The sequence below is a fragment of the Ceratotherium simum genome, chromosome 7, assembly GCF_057802395.1.
Source record: "Ceratotherium simum simum isolate JZ-2026a chromosome 7, ASM5780239v1, whole genome shotgun sequence".
In the NCBI taxonomy this organism is placed as follows: Eukaryota; Metazoa; Chordata; class Mammalia; order Perissodactyla; family Rhinocerotidae; genus Ceratotherium; species Ceratotherium simum.
The window spans coordinates 71,615,337-71,635,826 of NC_141906.1; the positions used below are offsets into that span (position 1 = coordinate 71,615,337).

At 41.3% G+C, this 20,490-nt stretch overlaps 1 long non-coding RNA gene across 2 annotated transcripts in view; it reads right to left on the minus strand.

Annotated features, from left to right (window-relative positions):
* Positions 1-20,189, minus strand: part of LOC147916706 (uncharacterized) — a 31,290-nt gene extending 11,101 nt beyond the window's left edge. The window contains exons 1-3 of one of the 2 annotated variants that reach the window (XR_015552739.1): positions 19,918-20,189; positions 19,368-19,513; positions 2,008-2,145 (exon numbers count right to left, since the gene is read on the minus strand). This is a non-coding gene — a long non-coding RNA (uncharacterized LOC147916706). Of the gene's footprint in view, positions 1-2,007; positions 2,146-19,367; positions 19,644-19,917 lie in introns of those variants that run through there. The other variant, XR_015552738.1, reaches the window with a different exon arrangement.
* Positions 20,190-20,490: the final 301 nt, after the last annotated feature.

The following is a 20,490-nucleotide window of genomic DNA, read 5'->3' on the forward strand; positions in this document are numbered from 1 at the left end:
TATACATATTTAACAAGATTATTACCCAGTACCACCACCCATCTGAAGGCAGCTTATTCAAATTGGAGGCATAGTGCACAGGACAAAATGAAGAGCTTTTGAAAATTCTCTTTGCAACCATCCAAACTAACAAAGTTAGAGGAAAAAATCATAGGCGGTATATAAACTTGCTTTGGGGACAGTGATTCTGGTCTTAATTTCCATGCTGTCAGCTTGACAGGTGTTAAATGAACATCAGGTTGATTGAATATCAGAAGTAATCTGAGATGACACTGGCAACGGGATATTTTAAGGAGAGTTTAATAAAGCTACAATTTACAGTGTTGAAAATTTGCAAGGAATAGCGCAGTATTCTGGGCAACAACAGTGGGAAACTCTTAGCTGTCCTAGGCCTGAATGGACAAGAAGAAGCGGGTACTGGAACCCGGAGAGGAGAGCTGTGTGGAAGAGGGCTGCCCACCAGGAGCAGGGGCCTTCAGTACAGCGACATGGTTAGCCCACAGCTACCTGGTTAGGAAGGCAGGAAATTGTGGGAATAACTACCTGACCTCCTTTCTTTGCCACACGCTGGCCTCCTGCCAGTGCCTCCAATTGGCCGAAGACAACTGACAGCCAGAGGGTCAAGGATTCTGTTGATATGGTCCAGAGTGCCAGCCTCTGGGAGCACAGAGCAAGGGGCGGGGGAACTGTCTTAAAGACAAATGGACAATATACAGGAAATTGATAATGGCCCAAATCAGTGCATGTGCTTTGATAAAACTGAATTTCTGAGCCTGCCAAGAACCAACTCCTGGATCTAGGGAATGCCCACCAAGTGTGGATCTCTATACCAACCTAAGTAATCGGTCAGTCTGACTACTGTAATCCTCTCTCAATCTCTCTCCCCATCATTAAAATTGAAAAGGGCCTCTGATCCAAATTGGATCAGCCCACAGCTTTGGTCCCTTTCATGCTCTTCCTTAACCAGCTGGCACAACAAAATACAGAGTGCTGAAGGTCCCTCCGAGCTCAAATGCCAGCACAGCATTCACACCTTGATCCAACCTCCGAGGTGGTCCTGTTTGTTGTTCTAGTCAATCTTTCCTCGGGAAATTTCACAATCCTGTCTACTTAACAGATATCTGCCTGGGGGTAAGCTGGAAAGGTTACAAACTTAAGCAATGGCCAGAAAACTTGGTTCCCGTTTCTGGACATGTGCACAACACATGTGGTTGTTGCATAAACAACAAAAAGAGATGCTAGAGCTGGTGTATTCATTCAAGCTCTCGGGTGAGAGGAAGTGTGAACATGTTGGCCCAGTTCTGTTTCTTTTCTTTCTCTTTTTTTTTTGGGGGGGGAGGAAGGTCAGCCCTGAGCTAACATCCATGCCAATCCTCCTCTTTTTGCTGAGGAAGACTGGCCCTGGGCTAACATCTGGGCCTATTGTCCTTCACTTTATATGGGACGCCGCCACAGCATGGCCTGACAAGTGGTGCGTCTGTGCGTGCCCGGGATCCGAACCGCTGAACTTAACCACTTGCGCCACTGAGCCTGCCCCAATCTTCTGATATTTTTTTCTTGGACGCCGCCACAGCATGGCCTGACAAGCGGTGCCTCGGTGCGCGCCCAGGATCCAAACCCGGGCCGCCAGCAGCAGAGCGCGCGCAGTTTCCTTTCTTTATCCTTCCTTAGAAACCACTTGAGGCAGGTGTTACACATGAATAGCTCGTCCTTTTTCCCTTTACTTGTATGTGATCTCCTATGGCTCACCCTGACCAGGATGTCCCACTATAACGCTTTGCTCAGCTTTCCTCTCCTGAGTACTCTATGAACTGGCTCTTTCGCTCTGCTCTGGTCTCTATAAAAATGTACTTGTCCTGAGTCTCATTTCTCACATCTGGTTAAAGAAAATGGACAGAGATTAAAAGAAAAAACGAACTAACTCTTGCTAAGTTAGTGATGTAGTTCTCAGTGTGTACTCTGCCCCTTACTAGCCTTTGGATCACAGCTTTAAAACCTCCCACTCACCAGCTCGGTGGTCTGAGACACCTTGGGTTGCAACTCTGAGGACTGACGTCAGGCTCTTGAGCAAGGAGGACCCATGTTCTGGATTCTCACGGCATTCTTTTTAAAAACAAGGATTTCCCCGAAATACAGTCACATGCACTAAAGAGAAGGAAGCAAGAGGATGAAGAAATGAGTTCCTAGTTGGTGCTGAATATATCTGACATGGTTTTAGTTTCTTTAGACAAAGTGACCAAGGGGAGAAGACTATTGCAAAGCTTCAACGTAACATTGCTACGGTTTCCTGCTCCTAGTTCCCATGTCTACTAGATTAGTTCCTTGCATTTTCCTTGGCTAGACCAGAGCTTCATGTCACAATATACTCTCTGGTCTACTGTGCTTAAATCTTAATGAGAATGAACCCATTCCCCAATCTCTTTAATGAACATTTGCTTCTTGCCTCATCATGTCCCCTCATCAGTTTCCCTTTGTATGGCTCTAGACTACTCTGCTATAGAAACCTGACAAAACTCAGACAAATAGAAGATGCACCAGAACATTTAAAGTTCTTACTGCAGCAGTTTCTACATCCTCCTGCTTTCTCTGAAATTATAAGTATAAATGGAGCCTTAAGCTCATCTATTAATGATAAAACAGGAGTAGGGAGAACTCAGATTAAATACAAAGAGCGCCCTGGCTGAAGATGTTAGAGACACTGGAACAGGTTACTGAAGAAAGCTGTAGACTCCTCTTCTTAGATAACCTGAAAATAATGGGGAAGGAGATTGTCACTTTGGACTGGTTGAGACCTGGAACCAAGAGACAGGGCAAAATAATTTTGGCAATTCCTTTCCCGGATGTGGTAGAGCCTAGTAATTAAGAGCATGGACTTTGGAGTCAAACAGACCTGGAAATGAGACCCAGTTCTATCATTGACTAGCTGTGAAATCCTGGGCACACTACTTAACCTCTCTACAGAGAGTTGTAATGAGGATTAAACAAGATTAATGGATACAAAGTGTTTAGCATAGAATCTGGCACCAGAGAATGTACTCCATAAATATTAGCTTCTGCATTAAGCCTTGAGTTTTATTCATCCTTTTTTTTCAACCCCCTATGCCCATGGTACCCACGCAGACCCATTCTCATGGAACCACAGAGCTTAGTCCCTTCATATCCAGCCCCGAAACTGCAAGTCTCCAGCTCTACACAAGCTTGACAATCTCAGCTCGCTATTATCAGTCGACTGATACCGTAGCTTCTGACTGAACTTTAAGTAATGTAGTTCCCACAGAAAAGTGTCCCCAGGTCACATTCTTTCATTCAGGCCACCTCATGTAGAACCGGATGAAGATGCTACTGGTGACGGCTTGACTTTTTCTCTTCACTCTTCAAGTCTGGAATCACATGTTCAAGGAGATAGAATCTTTGAGCTGGAAGGAACCTTGGCATCATTTAGCCTAGGGTAAATGCTATGCTATAGGTAAACCTAGGATGGGCACAGAACTCAGACTGTGGGGAGTAGTGTTCATAGGGAAGTCTTATGCGTGCTGTTGATTTCTGCAAAGAGTCTTCAAAAAGGGGCAGAAGTTGATGAGAAGTGGGGGTGAGCAGGATGTTTAACAAAGGAAATGTGCAAACACCACGTGTTCTGAGATACAGGAACATAGATGGCTAAGGGCTTGGGTGTCAGGAGGGAAGTAGAGATAAGGCTAGATCGGGAAAGAATTTCAGAAAAGAAAAAGAAAAACATTTCAAAATGCCTTAAAGTTTTTGGTAACATAAATTTTCTTATCTATGTTGAGTGCTCTAAAATAGAAGATGAAGACAGGTGTTGCCTTTTCCAAAATATATGATTAGCTCAGTACCATGTATATCAAAGTCTTAAAATCTGAGTTTATTTTTTTAATGACTTAATCTGAACCCTCCACAATACCTCTGACAAGCATTTAGTCTAGCTTAAATACTTCCAATGCCGAGGAGCATAATACAAGGAGAGGCAACCCATTTCATCCTTTTATTTATTTAAATTGATTTTTAATTGAGGTACAATTACACACAGTAAAATGCATAGAACTTGAAGTGTACAGTTTGATGAGTTTTCACAAATATACCTTTGTATCCAATGACTTAATCAAAATGGAGAAAATTGCCATCCTGCAGAAAATTTCCCCACACTCCTTTCCAGTTAACCACCCTCCTGCCATCCTCCCACAGGCAACACAATTCTGATTTCTATTCCCATAGATCAATTTTGCCTGTTGCTGGACTTCACATAAGTGGAGTTATTCAGTGTGTGTACCCTTTAGTGTTTGGCTTTTTTCATGTAATGTAATATTTTTGAGATTCGTCTATGTTGCTGGGTGTATTAATAGCCTGTTCTGGGGGCCGGCCCCATGGCTTAGCGGTTAAGTGCGCGTGCTCCACTGCTGGCGGCCCGAGGTTCGGATCCCGGGCGCGCACTGACGCACTGCTTGTCTGGCCATGCTGAGGCAGCGTCCCACATACAGCAACTAGAAGGATGTGCAACTATGACATACAACTGTCTACTGGGGCTTTGGGGAGAAAAAAGGGGAAAAAAAGGAGGAGGACTGGCAATAGATGTTATCTCAGAGCCAGTCTTCCTCAGCAAAAAGAGGAGGATTGGCATGGATGTTAGCTCAGGGCTGATCTTCCTCATGAAAAAAAAAAAAGAAAAGCTTGTTCTTTTTTATAGCTGGGCTATATCCCACTACATGCATATACCTCAATTTGTGTATCCATTCTCCTATTGATGAACATTTGCACTGTTTCCAAAGTCTAGCTATTAGAAAGAAAGCCACAATGAACATTCTTATACAGTTTTTTTGTAGATATAGGATTTCATTTCTTTTGAAATTCCTGGATCACAAGATAGGTGAATATTCATAAGAAAACACCAGTTTTCCAAAGTGACTGTACCATTTTATACTTCCACCAGCAATGTATAAGAGATCCAGTTGCTACACAGCCTCTTCAACATTTGGTATTGAATTTAATTTGGTAAAATTTAAACATTTTAACCCTTCTAGTGGGTGTGTAGTGGTGTCCCATTGTGGTTTTAATTTGCATTTCCCTGTTGTCTGACAATGCTGAGCATCTATTTTATGTGCTTATTGGCCACACAAACATTCTCTTTCGTGAAGTGTTTGTCCAAATCCTTTGCCCATTTAAAAATATTGTTTGTACAGTTTGGTGGTTACTAGAGGGAAGGGAGTTGCAGGGGGCACAAGGAGTGAAGGGGGGCATTTATATGGTGATTGACAAATAATAATGTACAACTTGAATCTCACAATGTTATAAACTATTACGACATCAATAAAAAAATTTTTTTAAATATATTGTTTGTCTTTTTATTATTGATTTGTAGGAATTCTTTGTATATTCTGTTTATTAGCCCTTTGTCAGAGATACATATTTCTCCCTGTCTGTGGCTTGCCTATTCATTTTATTAACAACGTCTTTTAATAATTAGAAATTTTAATTTTAATAAAGTATATTGAATCAATTTTTTTCTTTTATTGTAACTTTTTGTGTCCTAAGAAATATTTGCCCACCCCAATCTTTGCAAATATATTCCCCTATGTTTTTTTCTAGAAGACTTATAGTTTAGGTTTTACATTTAGGTTTATGATCCATCTCAAATTAATTTTTGTACATGATGTGAAGTAGGGGTTGAAGTTCATTGATTCCTTATAAATATCCAATTATTCAAGTACCACTAAAAAAATGACTTTCTTTTCCCCACTGAATTTCACTGGTGCCTTGACAAAGATCATTTACCTCCATATGTGTAATTCTATTGCTAGACTCTCTATTGTTTCCCATCTATCCATTTCTCTGTGTCAATACCACAACTGTCTTATTTACTATGACCTTACAGTAAGTCTTGAAATCATATAGTATAAATCCTTAAAATTTGTTCTTTTTCGAGATTGCTTTGTCTATTCCAGGTCCTTTATATTTCTGTATAAAATTTACTATGAGCTCATTAACACGTTTCATTTTTGAATAGCTTGATTGTTAGAAGTTCTTTCTAAATTTGAACTTATCTTTCCTGGCTCTCCTGTAATGTCTTAGTGCTTCTCCATAAAGTAATGTGAATATGTCGATGTCCTCTTTCACAGAGTAGGCAGTATGGTACTGGGGAGAAAGCTTCCACTTTGGGACCAGATATCCAGGGATTTGAATCTTGACTCTGCAAGTAACTCAATGTCTCTGATCTTCAGTGCCTTTATCAGTGAAATGAAGTCAATTCTCACCATACAGGGTTGCTTTGAGAATTTGAAAGAGTACATACAAAGTACTGAGCCCAGTTCAGGTCTTGGCACAAAAAAGACACTTAAAAGAAAATTTAATGGTAGTGATTATTCTTATAAATGTTTAAAGATGACGGCTGAGCTGCTCCCTCTGCCAAATATCCTCTATTTTAGGTTAAATATCCCTAGTCCTTCAACTTTTTAACAAAATATGATTTCTAGACATTGCTCCCACGAGTTATATTTGAAATATTTAAAAATCAATTAGACAAGGGCGCTGACCAATCAGAATGGACACAGGCCATTGGGCAGGATCAGGGTCTGGGAGGCCCCTGGTGGACCAGGCACTAATTAATCTTTTAGTTATTGGATCCCAGGGGAAGTCCATGGTGTCCTGGGGGAGGGACAGGGTTGCTGGGGTGGGGGTGGTGGTGGTGCTCTAGGGCTAGACCAGTGACTATTTACCAATGGATATGCAAGTATTGCAATGTTTTTAGGACCAAAGCACCAGTACTGGAGCTTGCCTGCTGATTCTCAGCCCTGTTCTCTCCATTACTACTCTCTGATTTTGGAAGGGACTCTTGGTTGTTTCCCAGTTTGTTTTCCCCTTGGGAACAAAACTCCTGATCTGTAGATGAGCACATGGATGCTCAGAATAGCGACTCTACCTCCCAGCATCCCTTGCAGGTAGGTGTGGCCATTTGACCAAGTTCTGGCCAAGGGGATGTGAGCAGAAGTGAGGTGAGCACTTCGGCCTTGTGCCCTTTCTCCTTCCCACTGTCTGGAATGAGGATGTGCCTGTGAGCCATCAGCCATGCAGACAAAGGAGGCACCCTGGGATGGCAGAGCAACAAGAGAGAAGGAGCCTGAACACCTGGCAGTTTTGCAGAGCAAGGCTGAGATACCAGCTTATGTGAGAGAAAGAAACTTCTGTCTTGTGTAAGCCACCATCATTTTGGGTCTCTGTGATATGCAGCTGAAGTGTTACCACAACTCATGCACTGATCCTGAGAACCTGTGACCTGCTACCTCCAACCTCACCCTAGTTTTCCAACAGGACCACTCTATAACCACATGTTAAAATTGACCTCGATAAGTTTGGTTATGTGTAATCATTAGGTCTTTTTGATAGACAAGGATAGCTGCCAAGTTAGCGCAGTTTCAGGTTAGTCACTCCCTGTTAAGGGCTGAATTGTGTCCACCCTCAAATTTACATGTTGAAGTCCAAACCCACAGTACCTCAGAATGTAACCATATTTGGAGATAAAGTCTTTAAAGAGGTGATGAAGTTAAAATGAGGCTTTTGGGTAAGCTCTAATCCAATAAGACTGGTGTCTTATAAGAAGAGGAAGAGACACTGGGGGTGGGCATGCACAGAGGGATGACCATATGAGGACACAGCGAGAAGGCAGTCACCTGCAAGCCGAGGAGAGAGGCCCGAGAGGAAACCAACCCTGCTGTCACCTTGATTTTGGACTTCCGGTCTCCAGAACTATGAGAAAAATAAACTTCTGTTGTTTAAGCCACTCAGTCTGTTCTATTTTGTTACTTCAGCCCTACCAAATTAATACAGTCCCCATAACCTCACTGCCAGATTTTAATGACAGCAAATCTCACAGCAGATTCTGCTACACATGCAGACATTTATTAAACATTTATTAGTAATAGGGCATATTAAGTCTCATCTCTCCTTTAGGTGCTCTCATCATACACTTGAATGTGCTTTGCTAGATGCAGATACAACATTCCAGTGGCAACACTGAGTTAAACTTATGGTTGGTAACAGGCAACCAGAATCCTCAGACCCCAGCACTCGTGACGAGTTAAAGAACAAGATTCTTTCGCCATCTCTGAACTAAAGGACTTGTTATATTCCTACACCTGTTCATGCAATGGATGGGTGTGTCTATAAAATATTTTTGACCAGCCATGTGTCTTGAATACTTCTGATTTCACTAATGAGAGCCCATTTCTAATACTTAGTAGGCTAATTAACAAGCCATTAATGAAAATCCATTTTTAACATTTGTTATGCTAATTAGTAAAAAATCACTTGTATTGGTTGAGATTAGAATAAGCAAAACACTTGTAATAGCTACCTCTGGAGTGTGGGCTTTCCAGCTGGAAAGCTAGCTGACAGCCCCTGAGGCATGAATTCCTGATTAGGGCGAATGACTGCCTTAGGGTGCTGTCCAGACTAACAGGGTGATATCTCACTGTCCAGGCTGAAGTATCTTAAATAAATTACAGGCACGAACACTCCTGCTGAAAGAGAATCCATAGTTCTAAAGGAAAACCACACTCCTCCTGTGTTTTACTTTATATTACACACTCCACTGCAACACAACTGCACTTCTTACACCAGATATGTGGATTTTCCACACACTGAGCAAATCTGGGTGCCCAGAAACCAGCTGGGTGCCCTACAATTTAACTCAGTTCTGCCACTAACTACGTGGGCATCACATCCCCCAGGTTAAGGGTTCAGACTGCCTCCTCTCCACTTTAGATGCCAATCGCAAGTCCTGCTTGTCACCTGTGCTTCTGACCATCCGACTGTCAACAGGAGGTCCCCACAATCCCCTCCTCAGGTCTGATGAATGTGCTACACAAATTAACCAAATTGATTAATTGGCTCATAGAAACATTGGCTCAAGAAAACATTTTACTCACTAGATTACCAGTGTATTACAAAAAGGATATACCTCAGGAACAGCCAGATGGAAGACATGCATAGGGCAAGGTACAGGGAAAGGATGCAGAGCTTCCACACCCTTTCTGGGTGTGCCCACATCTCCACACATTTACCAACTCAGAAGCTGCCCGAACCCCATCTTTTTGCGTTTTTATGGAGGCTTCACTACATAGGCATGATTGATTGAATCATTGGCCATTGGTAACTAATTTAACCTCCAGCTCCTGTCTCCTCACCAGAGGTGGGGGGGTGGGACTGAAAGTTGGTTCCTCTAGCAACCAGACCCCCATCCTTAGTTATCTAGGGGTTTCCAAAACTCACGTCATTAACATAAACTCTGGTGTGGTTGAAAGGGGCTTGTTATGAATAACAAAAGACACCTTTATTACTCCTATCTCTTAGGAAATTCCAAGGGTTTTAGGAGCTCTGTGCCAGAAACAGGATGAAGACCAAATATATATTTCTTATAAATCACAATAGTTTACATCACTCTCCGGCTCTGTTGATGCTGGAAGCTTTTCCTTATTCATAGTTGCTATATTGTCTGTAATAGAATTTTAATACTCTAACATAAACAGTGTCATGTACCTGTGCATAAATTAACTTTAATCCATGCTGGGAGCATACAGTTAATTTGAAGCACCCTGGTCAGGAATCCAGACCGCAGAGGTGGCTCACTCTACCAAAAACTTGCAATATCATTATCTAAATCTGAATCAGATGATGCATGAATTAGCATAAAGGATATTAGAAATAAATTGTCATTGGTGAAATCAGTGCTGCTTAGCAATTGTGGTTGGCTGGTTTGAGTTTGCATGGACAAGCTGGAAGAATCCAGCAAACAGTAGGCTGGCTTCTCCTCCAGAGCTGTGCTCAAGGGGTGGCATGCATCTGGTCTTTTGTCCCTCTGCTTAGTGGGAAACTCTGTCTGATTTGACCAGGAGTTTGGTGGATCCCTGGCCTGACTTCTTCCTGAGGCCCAGGTTTTCCTGCAGGGCGTTTGAGGGTGAGTGAAAGGCCTGCGAACACGACCCCCAGGGCCAGGCCATGGGACTGCCTCTGTGCTTGTTTGCTAAGAAATGTCTATGTGTGTGGCAGAACCAGATGTGAGACTTGCTTTTATAGCAACATGTCACCTGGTAGTGAGATCGAAGGGACAGTTACAAACCTGGACAAGAACTGACAATTGCTGAAATGGCCAAATTGATTTAGCAACAATATCTAGCCTGAACTTTCCACAATAACTATAGGCATCATTTAGTGAAAAAGTTTTATGTGCCAGGGTTTGATCTAAATTCTTGGCATGTATAATCTCATTTAATCCTCTGAACCTGCAGAGGTAGGCAATTCATTTACAGGTGAAGAAGATTAGGCTCTGAGATGGTGCCTGAGATGATCCACCTGGTGGGCGGCAGAGCTGGGCTATAAACCCAGGTCAGTTGGCTCCTGAATGTCAGGCCTCTAGTCCTGACATTCTCCTGGGCTTAACCTGTGGGCTTAACTTGAGAACTCCCAGGTGCAGGTTAAGCCTATAACAACCTCTTGTTCTGTTTTAGGTGATTAAATGATTTGGCAAGAATAAATCCTGAGGAGGAAGAGGGATGGAGTGTCGGATCTGACTTTAGTGGGCAGGAAAGAACGAGGATACAGTGGGTGCCCCCTTCCTGGGAGGCGGACAGGGCAGATGGAGGGAGCAGGAACCCCACACCATGCTTGGCAGACTGTGAAGTATTCCATGGCGTCATTATCACAGAAAAGCAGCCTCTGAGAATTAAGAATAGTCTTAATTTGCACTTCGTTAGGTTTTTCATTTACATAATGTTAGAATGCAAAGAAAATTCATACACAAAATCCACTGCTAATTTAGCATTGAAGTTCTTGTTTAAATAACCACTGAAAGGAAAAGGATTTTTCACTTAGCCCTCAGCTTAGGTGGGTGGGCAGTTTTCTGACTCTGGCATTGTGTCAAACCCCAAATGAGAACGTATTTGCCTCTGACTAGATCCGTTGGTATGATCCAAAGCCTAATCATCGTTTCAATAATTTATTTGGTGTTGGAGGCTTTGATATAACTTGTTTAAGGGCTCTGAGAAAATGTATTCCTTTATGCAGGGCCTCATTAAAAGTGCTTGCAATTTTGAGTCTGGTGGGAATGATCGTTTTAACAGGTGTTAATTCAACCGATGACACCATGTAAAATTTCCAGTGTGACGGATTTAGAGATGGCAGATAGTGAGAGGCATGATCCGTCATGCCCTGTCAAAGATGCCATGCAGGATAAACATGTTTCCGGTGCTGTAGCAGGAGAGGGCCAAAAGTGGCAATTTGGAGCATGTGTTGTGGTCCTGGTGAAATGGCTGATAGAAGAAGGGCTTCTCAGGCCACCCTGGCTGCACAGCACCGTAAATCACCCTGCACCGCAGTACTGACGAGAACTAGATGAGGCGCTCCATTCAAGGTTCCCCCTCCCCACACCTTGTCCTGTGCCTCTCCCGCCTCCCACTGTGGGCACCACCCTACCGATTTGCTCCCACAGCCTACCTTGCGGCCACCCTCCTATCTTGAAGCCTTTCCTCATTCTCCTCAGATACAAAAAAATAACTTCCTGTTCTTCCTGGACACAGCAATTTCAGCCTCTCCCCAGTACACACACTGGAAACCACTGCTCGAAAGGTTTCCCCAGTTCACCTTCCCCAAACTCACTGATCATCTTTTTTTTTTTTTTTTTTAAACACACCTCTTTCTGCTGTTAAAAGATAAACTGGGGCAAACTACAAAATTTAAGAGTTTATTTGAGCAAAAATTGACTCGAATTGGGCAGCACCAAACTGGAACTGGTTAGGAGCTCTTCCCAGACAGGATCCGGGGAAAGACTGATATAGAGAAGGTGTAGAAGCAAAGAAAGGAAATTATTTGATTGGCTACAGCTTAAATTCTAGTTAGCTCTTTGTGTTCGATTGTCCTTAGGTTTCAATTTCTTAACCTTGAGGCATTTACAGGCTTAGATTTGGGTTTGCTTACATAGGATGCCATGGCATTAAAGCCACTTGGATCTAATGGCCTTATTGTTTAATTAATTTAACACTGTATTCACATATTTCTGCTATTTTTGTTTATCTGTCTTCACTTTCTTCGAGTTCCTTGTGGGTAGTGGCTGGATGCTTTACAGACACCCTATTATTTCGGTCATCGGGCAGTCGGTAAGGACTAGGTCATACATAAAAGCATGTTGTAACAGAAGGACCCACTTCTTGGCTAGGCTGCCTCGCCTGGTGCTGCCATGACCCTCAGCATCCTCTGGTGTGGACACCAGGATGGGAAATTCAGTCTCCCACGAGCAGTAATTCAAAATCGTTCTTCCTTATAGAACCAACTGTCAACAGGTCTGAGTAATGGGAGTGGGGGTAATTCCACCCCCCAGCTGTTCATTTCAACTCAGCAAGATATAACCTATTAAGTGCAAGACAGGAGAATAGACCCAAAGACCTAAGCAGGTAAGTACCAAGATAATGGAAGGCAGAACATGAGCAACATCTCAAGAGAAGCATAAATCAAGGTTGCAGGGCTTCAAGGTGGTTAGGGGGAATATGGCATGTCGATGCAAAATAACCAATAACCATTCTATAGATAAGAGAAATAAGGTGAGTTTACTTGAGCCAGAGTGAAGATTATAACCCGGGGAAGGCCTTAGAAAGTGTTCCGGAGAAGCATGGTTTTCTGTACAGTCTTATATCTTTTTAGAACAAAGAATATACATTAAACACACCCAGGATACATTTTTATCAAAATTTCAAAGAGGTATTCAATTGCAAATTAGCAGGTCAATGTGACTGTGACGTCAGGAAAGGGACTAATCCAGGCGTGACCAATAGGGTGTTACCAGTAGGGTGTAGGAGGGGAAGTATGCATTCTTGGGAGAGTGTATTCTTTACTTTAAAGGTCAAGCAGATGTACAGTGTATGTTTGATAGGCCATAAGTCAGGCTTTTTAGTTCAAGCCGAATCGGTTTTCAGTTTTGAACCTGAATAGTTACCCCATATACCTCAATATGTGAAAATCTCTCATCATGTTCCCCTTTTGATGAATAATCTTTTGATAGAAAGCATTGCTGATCAAAATATTCTCTCTCTGTGCCCGGGTGGTTGCTGCCTGCTCTGGGTCCATCATGTCCCTCGGTGCTAGCCTTTTATTTCATTGATTTGCCCAGTTATCCACATTGGGGGGAAATAGTCAGATATAGTGAACAAGCATAGAGGTATATATTAACAGGGGAAGTGTTTCATGGGTTATGTAATTTGTCAATTATTTTTAGATTATCGCACAAACATCACGCATGTGCTTTCACATGACTTCCTATAGTTACATTGTTTATAACAACTATAGAACAAGTAATCCAATACTTCAAATGATTAGCTTAAAAAATGAATTCTTAGGCATAGCCTTAATAAGAAAAGGAGATTCATCCAGGGTTGTAAGATCGATCGACCATCTCCCATCGCTGAGCAATTGTTACTCAGCTAGTATGCCAGTCTTACAAGACTGAGTAAAGAAAACAGTAATTAGTTTGAATATTATGACTAATACAAGAATTCCAAGGAGTAATAGAAATAGGAATTGCAATTGGGTCTCAAATGGAAGCCAATATTGCAAGGGAGCCAACTAAACAAATCAAGGTCAGGTATAGGATCGCTCAAGGCATGCAGAGATGACACACTGGAAGACTCATCAGGTATAAAAACACATCATTCCATTTGAATGATATATATGTACCACCTTGGGATGCTGTAGGTATGTCTAAAGCCATTCTATTTTGAAGGGCAGCCTTCCTCATTAAAGACATTTTAGTATTTAAAAAGGTTATTCCTGTTTGACAATTATTAAGGGCTTCTGCATGGGATATGATATCCTCTAGTCCCCAAGAAGGAACAAATATAGCTAGCTGGTGGTCATACCAGTGGAACACTGAATGAGCCCATCTGGCCTCAAAGAGAAATTGGCAACACATGTTAGCTCAGTGAATCCTTCCCTGCATCCAACAGAAGCTCAGGGTGCAGTGTTTTAGCTATCCAGGCAGTAGCCAAGGCCAGATATTTGTTCCACATAACCATTGAGTTCTATTAGGAGCCATCTGATAAAGACCATGCCTGGCCTTCGAGACCAGTCTGTTTCAAATCAATCACTGTCTTTATGTATGATAGTATTCTACAAACCTTAAATGGAACAATTATAAAATAGGTATATAGTTTAAGCATAACAAAGGTTTAAATGAGGAGATTTAAGGTTGGGAATACAGGCCTGGTCCGGAGTCTTGGGACAGCTATCTATAACAGATGCCATCTTCTTCTCATCCTGGCTTGGAGATATTTGCATTGGTCAGTTGAAGTCGGGTATCAGAAATAGGAACTGAAACCCACTCAGGTGGAAAAGCCTCTTTTTAAAACGAGAAATGTGAATCCATGAGTCCATGCCTTTTGATTCTGCAGCACATGAATTGGTTAATAGTACCTGGTATACTCCTTTCCAACAGGGCTGCAAAGAGTCTTTTATTTGATGCCTCTTCTGATAAACAAATTCTCCAGGTCCATGATCCATAAGGTCTGGGAGCTCTCTGTGAAAAGAATCGGCTACCAACCTCTCATCTTCCTTCCTTCCTTCCTTCTTCCCTCCCCCCCCCCTTTCTTTCTTTCTTTTTTTGGTGGAAAAGAAAGGGCAGTTTATTACAGCTTGCTAGCAAGGGGGAAGACGGCCAACTAATGTCTCAAAGAACGATCTTGCAGAACAAAGACTATAGGCCAATTATATACAGGGCTGGTCTCCGGGTTGGGGAGGCAGCTGGTCTCTGGGTGGGGGCATCCATCTGACCTCCAGGTGGGGGCAGACATCTGGTCTTAGTTCCTAATAGTCTTTGGTTTTATTGGATATGCATCAGAGACCAGAGCAAAGCACTATACCCGATCTTTCAGTTGTCCTTGATGATGGCTATCAGCATAGACTTTCTGCCCAGGGGTCATCACATTCCTAAGGAACTCAAGAGAACAAAGTTATCAGCTTATAGCAGCTGAAAGGGGCCATAAAATCCACAGAGCATGTTGAGGGGCCATAAAATCCACAGAGCATGTCTGGGCTAATCAGAGGTCATTCAAAGTTGCAATAGGGGCACCAGCCCCATGGCTTAGCGGTTAAGTGCACGCACTCCGCTACTGGCGGCCTGGGTTCGGATCTCGGGCATGCACCGATGCACCGCTTGTCCGGCCATGCTGAGGCGGCATCCCACATAAGCAACCAGAAGGATGTGCAACTATGACATACAACTATCTACTGGGGCTTTGGGGAGGGAAAAAAAAAAAGGAGGAGGATTGGCAATAGATGTTAGCTCAGGGCCAGTCTTCCTCAGCAAAAAGAGGAGGATTGGCATGGATGTTAGCTCAGGGCTGATCTTCCTCGCACACACACACACAAAAGTTACAATAGGGTTTCTTTTCTACAATATGGCTTCCCTTATGTCAACCTTGTGTTGAGCCGGTATCAATTCACCCCTTTTGCTGTTTGATCCCTCAATCTTGAGGGATATCTTGTTGTTCCATCTTATTGAACCAGTCTCTTGGTAAAACAGTGATGCAGGTGGGCTCCCAAAGTTAGGTCTATATTGTGGAAGCAAGTAACCAGGTAATTAATAAATAAAAAGAAAAACAAAGTTAATGGTGGGAGCAAACTATAAACCAGTTTCTGAGTTCAATGAGAAGCCAGTCAAAAAAATTTCCAGATGTCAGAGTCAAAGCATCTTTTGCAGTTTGAAATGTCTCTGATGATGCCATCAGGTATTCAGGTTCCTTTCTGAGTTGCTTACACAGCAACAGACATGAATCTCTCTTAAGTTTATATCAAGTCCACCAGCCTCAGTTTGTAAGGCTTCAGGAAGAAAAAGGCAGGTTCAGTTCTCACTGACTCCAAATGAAAATGATGGAAAAAACTGAAAACATTAGTTTGTAGATTTGTAGCCAGATATTTCAGGAGACTAGAATAATTCAGGATTTGGTCCAATTAACACATATAAAACAAAAAACCTAAAGACAATTAACAGCAACACCCACAAATGTGTATTCTAGTTTCTATTGAAACACAATTTTTCTCTCTAAAATCACCTTCATTTTTACCAAAGGTAGCCAAATTAAGATGAACTGGTTTGCAAAATAAGTCTAGTTTCAATAAAACTTGATTCAATTATTTACATAAGTGCAGCAAGAATAGCAACTGGTCATACAGTCTCTTTTAAATCTGCTTTGCTGGAACTCTTTACAAGGAATCTCAAATTGAACTTTTAAGGCCTCTCGAGGCCAGGAAAGCCAAGCCAAGGATTTTGTCATCAGACTTTGCCTGCAATACCTACAGATTTGGGTGAATTCCTCTCTTTTCAAGGTTCCCCAAAATATTTCTAGGTTCCTCGCACCTGCCAGATAAGTGACATTCCTTACTTATCCAGTAAGTGCTGCTTGGAACGCTGAACATAAGGTACGAGGCCAATATTTCCACATGACTTTATTCCATAAAGTCCAATCTTTGTCTCTCAAAAGCTGTCTTGTCATATCTGAGTCTATATGTTTTTCTCAAATATGATGTTCTCCTCGAAGCCTTTGTAATATAACCAATGTTTCCTGTTATAAGGAGAACAGATTCTTATTGAACTTATGCAAATGACTATATTGCCATGAAAATAACAATACTCAGACACTAAGAGTTTCCAAATCCTGGAGGGATCAGGTAGGGAGAAAAAGATAAATGTTTCAATTCTGCTTACAAAGTTATAATTTAGCAAATTGCTATAAGCCACAGTTAGCTTGAGAGAAAAAAGTTTTCCTTAAATCTGAAAACAAAACATTAAAAAAATCAGCAATATTTCAAACAAAAGTCATAAAAATTATAATCATTCTCATCAGTTCATTCAGTCCAGTGTAATCAATTCTTGACCTTAATCTTGTTAGCAGTTTCACAAAGTCATCAGTTTTTCAGTTAGAATTCTGTGATTTCTTACCCAGTTCAGTTATATGATCTGAAAGTTTATCAGAAACCTGTATTCTAGAGTAAGCGCCAGAGTCCTTTCCATGAACTTCTCTGAAGATGAAACATATTTTGCAAAAGCATCAGAGCAAAGAAATAACTGTCTGTAAAGAACAAGACGCCAAAATGGCAAAGGACAAAGAAATTTGGTTACATACAACACTTTAAAATAATAACCAGAACCAAACTGATAACCAGGACAGATCAGAATTTCAGTAATGTTATACAATTTCAAAATGCCTATATCAATAACATTCACCAACACAATATCATAGGTCCCCATGAAACAATGCTTAGCTATCCATTTAACCAAAGATCTTGAAAGCAAACAGAGAGACCCAAATCATTTAAAAACTTAGAGAGACCTCAGTCTTTTTGAACATAGGAAATTATTTTAACAAAACATAGTTTTTCTGTCTTTTAGGTAGACTTACTCAAAGGTAAGGAAAAACCTTTTATAACCTCTTTATCAAGTTTGAGAAAATTATCCTTCTAAGAGAGAGAAAAAAACCAAATTCTAATTTTGCACCAGCTTACTTTTGACATTAAAACTTATTTACTTAATTGGATTTAGTTTAATGTTAGCCAGTTTGACCTGTATAAAACTCCTCAAGGTTTTAGTTTCACAAACCATGTCACTTACTTTTTTACATTCAGAATTTGTCTCATGCCTTCCTTTCTTCCTTTCTAGTACTTTAGGACAAATTTATCTTTCTTAACCAACCAAATGAAATATTTCCATTCTTTGTACCTTCTTTACTGAAAATATACATCTTACTTCCCTTGTATACAGAGCTGTTTTCTTTATTAATTTTTAGTAACTTTAATCACATGTATTAATTAGAATTTTTAACCCTCATAGGCTTTGACTTCTAAGTTAAAACTAAGTAAGCAGTTATAAACTTTCTTTTACATTAACATTCTGTGGCTTGACAAGTTTATAAACACTTTTCATAATTTCTGGAAACATGTTACTTTATAGTACAATCTTTTAATAAAACACAAGACATTTTGACTAATAGACCCAAAACACCTTTTAGTTTTTCGGTAATAAGCCAAAAGTAGACAAACTTAGATACGTTTAGCAATAATGTTTCAGTATTTTATCTTATTTGAAAATGATGCAGATACTCAACAAACTTTTATCATTAACTTAATTTAGCAAAACTCTAACGTTTTAAATTACCAAAAGGAATTTGGAAGCTGTTTAAGTAAACGGACCATAAAATATAATTATTGTACCCAAAAACTCTTACTTATTTTCATCTTTCTAAATCATTTGTTTTTCAATAAACCAGCTTTCATTTACCAAAGATTAATTTATATCATGTTAACTTGAAAGACATTTGGGTTAATTTCTATTACATTTAGAATTTATGTAAGCACTTACTTTAAGCCAATTAAACAGAGCTCTTAATTTTGACCATACCATCCGGAGGTAAAATATCACACACATATAACATACACAGACAAACACACATAAACAACAGACAGATGCAACAAAGATTTTATAGCCTCTGTTGTAAAAATTTTAGCAGTTTGTGTTTGCAAAAGCTTCTTTTCTCATTTTTTTCTTTCTTTCAGTCTTAGGCTCCTTTTATTAAGCACTTGCACAGGTCTCCAGACTTCAGAGGGAAAGCTGGCCCTTTGGAAACTGGTTGGGCTTTTAGAAACTCGATTTCCTGCTTTTCTTTTGGTTTTGTTTTGCTATAAAGTTTGAACAACATCTAAGGACAGTGTAGTGGATCAGAAGTGTGCTGCTTGCGAGTGCTGCTCCCTAAAGAAAGGTTGTAAACACTCTCTTACATGCCTCGGTTTTCCCTGCCAGCCATCTAAGACCACTGTGGGGGCTCAGAGCACACGGGTGACCAACCCTATATGGGCTTTCCCGGATGAGCTGTTAATTAATTAATGTGAATGATTGTGGAGTTCCCTGTGGAACTGCTGCCCGTCTCGAGGCTCCACCTCAGACACTCCCACTAGGTTCTCAGTCACCTGAGAATGCCTTTCGGCTGGGAGGAGCTGGTGTCCCTTCTCTTCAGGGCTGAACAAGTTCAGACTCTCATTTCTCTATCAAGCGGTTTGTTCAGACTTTATAAACCCAATTCTTTTCAATTTAAAGCCAAATTAAAAAGGTCAGCCTGCCCTATTCACTCCAAAAGTTGTCCCTAGGCTCCCCTGGCCTAGGAAATTACCCCTAGGTCTCTCTTTCCTAGGAATACCCCCCCTAGGTTCCTCTGACCTAGGGTATGTACCGGTACCCCTTTAAGATACCTGGTCTTAAGCTTTGAAACAGCTCAAATAAACTCTGGACTGTTGACTTAAAATAAAGAGGTCTGGGTTTCAGGAGAACTCACCAGGGTCACCTGAAGAATGCAGTGATCTGGGGTTTCTCAATGGGCCCAGATGCTGGTTCTGTGTAGATTCCAGGTGGTCTCTGGTGGCTTTCTCTGAAATCCTGCTGACTACGCCAAATGTCGATGCAAAATAACCAATGACCATTCTATAGATAGGAGAGAGATAAGGTGAGTTTACTTGAGCCAGAGTGAGGATTATAACCCAGGAAGGCCTTAGAAAGTGTTGTGGAGAAGCATGGTTTTCAGTACAGTCTTACATCTTTTTAGAACAAAGAACATACATTAAACACACCCAGGATACATTTTTATCAAAATTTCAAAGAGGTATCCAGTTGCAAATTAGCAGGTCAACGTGACTGAGATGTCAGGAAAGGGACTAATCCGGGCGTTACCAATAGGGTGTAGGAGGGGAAGTGTGCATTCTTATCTTAAGAGAGTGTATTCCTTACTTTAATGGTTAAGCAGATGTACAATGTATGTTTGATAGGCCATAAGTCAGGCTTTTTAGTTCAAGCCGAATCAGTTTTGAACCTGAATATACCCCATATACCTCAATATGTGAAAATCTCTTGTCAGGCAGAATCAAGAAGCAGCCTTTTAGTTGAAGAGTAAACAATGGCCAGAGCAGGGAGCATTTTTATCTTCATTTTTCCTGGATCAGGAAAATGGAAGGAGGGTTTCTGGGGATCCTAGGTCCCTGTTAGAATGTATCCGAGAGAGGTAGGCCAAACAAGCCAGCCTGGGCATCTACCTCCCTGTCTTGCTGGCCCCAAGAATGCTTCGGGGCGTCTGTTGAACTAAAGTGTCCCGCACTTGCACTGAGTCTTGCCCAAGCTGCTTGATGGTGCCTCCAGCCACTCTAGCGCCTAAAGCTGTGCTCACCCGGTTATTGTGTTGCAAAGACTCAGGGACAGGATGTATAAGCCTTCCATATGTAATTATTCAGGGGTTTTCAAAGAATCTCCAGCTTTAGTTCCTCCCATTCACTCCAAACCCAGGAGGGAGAGACCTATTCTTCTATATTCACAGGGAAGGAGATAATTTCCCTGCTACCCTCTGCAAATCATTGTTTAAGTCAGGAGGTCTTATCCTTGTGTCTACATAACAATAACAAACGTTACTA